The sequence below is a fragment of the Chinchilla lanigera genome, unplaced genomic scaffold (assembly GCF_000276665.1).
Source record: "Chinchilla lanigera isolate Chin_1 unplaced genomic scaffold, ChiLan1.0 scaffold00049, whole genome shotgun sequence".
NCBI lineage: Eukaryota > Metazoa > Chordata > Mammalia > Rodentia > Chinchillidae > Chinchilla > Chinchilla lanigera.
Genome location: NW_004955450.1, coordinates 3,154,796 through 3,162,234, shown reverse-complemented (window position 1 = coordinate 3,162,234; position 7,439 = coordinate 3,154,796).

The window sequence follows — 7,439 nt, the reverse complement described above, 5'->3', positions numbered from 1 at the left end:
TTTAAAAAAAGAGAGTTCTAGGCCAGGGATATAGCTCAGTGGCATAAATGCCTGCCTGGTAAGCACAAGGTCCTGACTTCAATTCTCATTATCAAAAAAAGAGAGTTCCTAGCTGGATTTGGTGGCACACACCTATAATCCCAGCATTTAGAAGGCTGAGGTAGGAGGATTGCCTTGAGTTGGAGACCACCGTGGGCTACATAGTAGGTTGAAGGCCAGCCTGCACTACATAGTGAGACCCTGTCTCAAAATAAATAAATAAATAAATGAAAGTTCTTCTGGTGGTATTACTGCCCATCATTCTGGAAATAATCACAGCTGTTGTGACTCTGAAGAAAACAGTGCATCGCAGAAGTGTCCCTCGGGCCCTGGCCATCTGTGTCCTCAAGCCCAGGGCAAAGGCAAGGAGCCTGCCTCTGGGAGAGGGCCACTCCACTCTCCAGTGGAGCAGGGCACAGCTCTGTCCTGAGGACCCCAGCAGAGGAGGACTCGGTCCTGCCTGGGAGTCCAGAAGAAATGCTCCTGCCAGGGGCTGCCATCCAGGAGGCGAACACAGTCCTTCACTCAGGCATCCCTCTTCCCCCAGCCTGTGGGCAGAGATACGGCCTGGCCCCAGGAACTCCAGCTTGAGGGTAGCATGGTGCCTCTTCCAGAGCTCCCGGAGTGGAGGGAGACTCTCCTACATGGCCCTGTGGCACATATAAAATACAGGATGTTGAACCAGGCAGGGTGGCACACCCCTACAGTCCCAGTGCTTTTGCTGAGGCAGGAGGACTGCTGTGAGTTCAAGGCCAGCCCGCACAACATAGCAAGACCTTGCTTTGAAATGAAAAGAAATGAAATAAATGATGTTACCACATGTGTCAACTCAAGATCCAGCATGGCCCAGCTCCCTGGGGAACTTCAAAGCCAGGCTGAGGTGGCCCAAGGGTTATCCAGAGGACACCACCCCACCCGGTCCTGTGTGGACCAGTGCTAGCCTGAGCTTCTCACGCACCTCTGGCCAATCTTTAACCGGCTGGCCAAGGGCCCCCTCTCTCAGCACAAAAAGACTAGGACACAGAGACTTTGCCCCCTACCCTTGTTATTTTGTCCCCACAGCTGGCTAGGGACAGGTGGGGCCAATTCTGCACTGGCCCTAACTAAGCCTTCCCGAACACACACATTCTTTCGGGCTGGCCTCATGCCCACCTCAGGAAGTGGACACCATGAGATCACCTTGGGGTGGAAGCCGAGACTCAGGTCACAAGCTGCAAAGCAAGGGTGAGGGACTCAGGACTGCGCCCTCCACCCCGTCCCAATCCCTCTCTGCCTGCGTCTCCCCCGCGTCAGGACACTCCCCACAGAACAACCACCACACCATCCAGGGCGGGATCTGATGCGCCAGGGACATCTGGGAACCAGGCTTACAGGTCAGGGGTCACGGGTCAGCAGGTGTCGGGCCTCTCTGAGGCACTGTCCCCCCCACTCTGCCTGGAAAGGAGGAGAGTAGCTGGCAGTGGGGGCAGGCCTGGGTAGGGGACAGCACAGCAGGTCCAGGAGGGACAGTGGCACAGAGGAAAGCTGCCGAGACACAGGAGCCCCAGTGGAGTCTAATGCACCCTCACCTTGCTCCCTGCCTTCCCTGGGACTCTGAGCTGGACCTCCTGGGCCACCGTCTTTATTCCAAACCTGCTCACCACTTACTGTAGGGAACAGCGACATGGGTCCCTTCACCCTCCGCGTGGCTTCCTCCCAGAGTCCTTTGGTTCCTGTGCAAATGAACCCAGTCCCTGGGGTCGCCCTCACCCACATCCACCCAGTGACTCTTGTCCTGGGACAGTTTACTCTCGGGACAAGGACTGTTCAGGTGGAAACTGAGGTCAGCGTAGACTGAAACAGTGTGTGTGCACTGTCCAGTGGGGGCAGGGGATCAAGAGAGGCTGGATTTTCCTAAACCAGTATTTGTTTATTTATTTATTTATTTATTTTTATCTTTTTGAGACAGGGTCTCGCTATGCAGCTCAGGCTGAGCTTGAGCTCACTTTGTAGCGCAGGCTGGTCTCGAATTTGCAAAGATCCTCCTGCCTCAGCCTCCCCAGTGCTGGGATTACAGGCATGCACCACCACGCCCAGCTGTATTTAATTTTTTATATTTATTCTGTTTTGTTGTGTAAGACGAGGTCTCGCTATGTAGTGCAGATTGGCCTTGAATTTAAAGTGATCCTCCTGCCTCAGCCTCCCTAGCGCTGGGATGACAGGTGTGTACCACCAAACCCAGCGCTAGGGAGGTGATGCCATTTGATGGCTTCCCCAGGGCCACCCCTCCACTTCCACACTGCCCACTCCATCCTGGCCTTGACTGAGGTAAGCCCTTACCCTCACAGGGATTGGGCAAGGGGCAGGTGATGAGGCCAGAGGCTGTCTTGTCCTGGTCCAAATCCACTGACCCTGGGCCAGCTGCAACTTTCCCAGTCCAGATGGTCTCACCCTGCACCTGGGGTGATAATTCCACCCGAGGGCTGCAGGACATATCACGAGGAGCCATGAAGCGCCAGGCGCCAGGCGAGTGCCCCACTCACGTGCCCACGAGCACACACACCAGGCATGCAGAGCACGGGTTCCCAGGCCGGCGCGGCCTGCACAGCCCCGTGCAGGTGGGGCACACACGGGCGCGTCTGCACTGCCGGCACCCTGCACTTCTCACTGGATCTCACCAGGGCCCGCTCAGCCCACTTCCTCTCATTCCCCCGCGGCCGGGCAGACTGGGGGTGCTAGCGTGCCAGGGAACAATGGCCCCTTCCGGCCGTCTTCGCGTGAGAAGCAGCTGAGGAAGGAAGCTGAGCTCCTGGTGGGACGGCCGCCACCCTGTCCCGGACGCCTGAGTCCCGTGCTGTCCTTGGTGCTTCCCGTCTCCACCACCTGGAGCGAATGTCCCATCTGGGTGTCCTGAGCCCTCCGCAGCTGGGCTGGGGCTCCCCAAACTCCAAGGCCCGTTCTCATTCACCATCCCCCGCCCTGTCCCCATGTGTGGCCCGGCCGAGTGCTGGTCCCCTGAGGAGCAGCGGGGTGAAGCCGGCCAGGGCCCCAGGGCCTGAGCCAGATGAGACAGGGAAGAACTTGTGTGAAGAGGCCGAGCTGTCTTCACCACATTCAGAGATGAGATCAAGGCCTCCGAGCACACAGCTGGTGGAGATCCTCTCCTCCCAACCCTCAGTCCAGGCTTCCATTGGTAGAGCTGCACCCACACCTTTGCCTGCACCCCGGCTCCTGTGCCTCCCCCAGCACACAGGGGCTGTGGGACAGGGCAGAGGGTCAAGGCCTGCTGGAGGTGGGGCGGCTCCATGCTGCCACCCACATGCACAGGAGAGCTCAGGGCCCTGCCAGGCTGCTGCTGACCGAGGCTCTGGGTATCAGTGTCCCCCTAAAAGCCATCGCTGGGGGACTGGACAGAGCCCTGGCCTGGGGCACGGTGGGGGCTCGGGCCTGGACCCTTCCTAGCGTCTCATTTTCCCCACGATGACCCTGGAAACTCCAGGCAGGGTCTTGGCTCCCCATCCACGGAGGTGGCATGGACAGGTTCAGATTCCCAGCCCTCAGTGTGACACCGGCTAGGAGCAGGAGGAGCAGCACCTGCTCCCCAACCTGCCAGCGGGCTCCCCACATCCACCTCCGCCCTGGAGGAAGCAGAATGGGGCCAGATTTCTGGTTCTCACGGCAGGCAGGCCTGCAAGCACTCGCCCGCCCGCCCGCCCAGCGGCATGTGCGCACTGGTTGCTCCCGACGCACCTGAACGCACACCTGGTGCACTCACGCACATGCCTGCCACGCTTGCCACTTGAGTGCGTGCAGAGATGAGTCCTCCTCATGGAGCCCTGCAGGCACCAGGGCCAGCATGGCACGGACACACCCATGCCCCGCTGGGCCTCTTGGCTGGGGACCCCAGGAAGCACCTTACAGAATCCACCCACCTCCACCTTAGACCTAGAGAATGCAAGGGGTGTGGCAGGAACCGGGGGTGAGGGAGGTGTCAAGGAGGTGTAACAGCCGTGTAGCCATGCATGTTCACTTCCAGCAACACCACCAGTTCATTCATTCCTTCACACCAGTTCTTTTTAAACAGTAACATTAAAGCCTGGTGCAGGCGTATGCACCTGTCCTCCTAGCTTCTCAGGAGACTGAGGCAGGAGGATCACTGGAGTGCAGAAGTTCACACCAAGCTGGGCAACAAAGCAAGACCTCAACTCTGAAATAAGTCAACATGTAGCTGGGCGTGGTGGCGCACGCCTGTAATCCCAGCACTCGGGCGGCTGAGGCAGGAGGATCGTTGCAAGTTGAAGACCAGCCTGGGCTATAAAGTGAGCTCAAGGCCAGCCTGAACTGCATAGTGACATCCTGTCTCAAAAATCCCAGCACTCGGGCGGCTGAGGCAGGAGGATCATTGCAAGTTGAAGACCAGCCTGGGCTATAAAGTGAGCTCAAGGCCAGCCTGAACTGCATAGTGACATCCTGTCTCAAAAATATAAATAAATAAATAAATAAATAAATCAACAAATTTCAAATCAGTGAAGGAAAGATATATTACTTAATACTTCGTGTTGAAAAAAAGTGGCTCCACCTCCTGAACACCAAAGTAAATTCAAATAGATTAAAGATTTAAATGTTAGAAATAAAGCCATAGAGGGCCAGAAGAAAACAAAAATACAGGAGCTGATGAAATTGAGTTTCAAATGTCATCTGAAAGTGGAAAAATAAGCCTTTGTAGGCTTGACACGAGTCCAAAAGCTGTGGAAGAAAAGATTGTTTCTACTTCATAAAAATAACTCAGTTCTTCAAGCCAAAGAGCATGAACCGAGTGAGGAGGGCCGCGAACATGAGCGGCCCGCGCCCCTCTCCGTCGCTCTCCTCCCCGCGACCTCAGGCATCGCCCCCTGGCTCCCGGACGGGATGAGGAGGGAGGCTGTGAGGGTCCCGGCTCCTCGCGACGCCCCCTGGCGGTATTCTTCCGTAACTGCACCGCCCTGCAAATCCCAGCTCCCGGCTGAGCCTTTGAAAATAATCCTCGTATTAAGCCCTCCTCAAAGTGAGTTCAAGGCTAGCCTGAACCGCATAGCAAGACCCTGTTCCAAAAGACAAAAAAAAAAAAACCCTTCTCAAATTAATGGGATCCTGAATGATGCACAAATGAAAGGTTAATTTCCTTAATTTGAAGGGTTCTTATAAAAAACAATAACTCAACAAAAAATAGAGAACATGAATTGTTAATGGAGGAGGAAAACATAAACGAGTTTTTAAAAATATGAAGGGCTGCCTGGAGCCAAGCACAGGGGCACCTGCCTGGAATCAAGCTACTTGGGAGACTGAGGTGGGAGGATCCCTTGAGCGCAGGAGTTGAAGACCAGCCTGGGTGACACAGTGGAGCCAGGTGTGGTGGCGCACGCCTGTAATCCCAGTACTAGGGAGGCTGAGGCAGGAGGATCACTGTGAATTCGAGGCCAGCTTGGGTTACAAAGTGCATGCAAGCAGCCTGGACTACATAGCAGTAAATAAAATAGAATAAAAAATTTAAAAGCTGGGGGTGTAGCTCAGTGGTTAAAGACTCCCCTAGCTGCCTACCACAGGGTTCAATCCTCCGCCCACCTCCCAACAAAAACCCTCTGTAAGGGCATCGGCTTAATTCTTGTTTGTCCCCCGTGTTGCTGGCATTGACCTTGTTATTGATCCTGGAACACCTTTCTTATTAATCCCCTTGGCAAAGATTGCTGGATCAAAACAGTTTATGCAATCCTCCTCCTCCTTTGCCTGTAAACCCTGCCCTGCCTCAGCTGTGGGAGACGCATGCTGTTTGTGGTTTACCCTGGCCGTGCGCAGCAAAGCAGCCCCTCAAGTAAATGTAGCTCTCTCGGCAGAGCCTCTCACTTGTTACTTCAGCTGACACAGTATTCCACCAACTCTGGCAAGAGGGAAAATGACTAAGCAAGTTAGGAGAGAGCCGTGCAAAACAGCACCATGCCCCAGAAGATGAGCCGGGACGAAGGTACAGTCTTCTTACCACTTATGTTTTCAACGCAGTATATTTCAATATATGCAGAGATACCCGGATGAGGGGCAGAGAAAGGTAACTTTCTTCTCTAGACAAAGCAACACATGCCTAGGGGTACAGACTCCGTCCTTTCATAACCTTTGGACTTTGTATTATGTGTGTAGATTTCCTCTTTCAAAAAACTAATTCCTAAACCAGGCGCAGTGACACATGCCTGTAATCCCAGCACTCAGGAGGCTGAGACAGGAGGATCAAGAGTTCAAGGCCAGTTTGGGATACACAGAGAGGCCCTGTCTCAAATGAATGTGAAAACCAACAGCCACTTATACTATATTTATTGAATATCTATTATGCACTAGCTGCTGTCTTCACTGATAGGCTTGGATATGGCCACGAACAAGATAAGCATAATTGTTTTCTGCTTGCATGAAAGCTTATGGTCCAGTGAAATGAGAGACACTAAAGAAACACACAAATAAGAACCTCAGTGCACATCGTATTGAATGCTGGGAAGAAGCGAGGTTGTGAAGGAGAGACAGAGATGATTTTAGATGGTCACAGCAGGCGCACATGAGAGCCTTCTCAGAAGTGGAACTTAAAAAGCAGCAAAGAAAAGTGTTCTAAGGCAGCAAGACCAACAGGTGCAAAGGCCCTGAGGCAGGAGTGGGTTGACTGTGCCATCAGGCAAATCAGCACCTCTTAAGGGGAGGGCAGAGACTCGCCTGTGAAACAGCCCACTCTGGAGGAGGCGCGATGGAGCCAGGGAGGGAGGCAGCTTCTCGGGAAAGCAGGGAAGCCAGAGCTGAAACCTAGATGCTTGGGCTCCGTGAGCTGGGCACTGTCTCTGCGATCCATCTGGGGACTCTGCAAGGTCACAGTGACCAGGATGGAGGAAGCTGGCCACTTTCCTGGCTCTGCCCTCATCTCAGGGACCCATGAAGGAGACAAATCGGAAGTGGGAACATGTACGCAGGTGTCACCGTGACCCGACGGCTGAACTGCTGACACGGCGTGGTCACCTAGGGCCTGGGGAGGGACCCTTCTCTCCTCTGCCCTCCCCTCCCCCACCCCTTGAAACACTGCTTCGAGAGAGCACATCCAGGTGCACACGCACATGAGCACCCTTGTGCTGCTGTGGGTGGTGTGGATGGCATGCTCAGTGTCTGCCCCAAACGCTCCTAGTTCTCCTGTTCCTTACTGCATAATAATTTAGCTGGGCATGGCGACAAACATCTGCAATCCAAGCACTCAGGAGGAGCCCAGGAGTTCTTTTTTAATCTATTTATTTTTTAACTGTCTTGTTGAGACAGGGTCTCACTGTGCAGTTCAGGCTGGCCTTGAGCTCACTTTGTAGCCCAGGCTGGTCTCGAACTCACAATGATCCTCCTGCCTCAGCCTCCCGAGTGCCGGGATTACA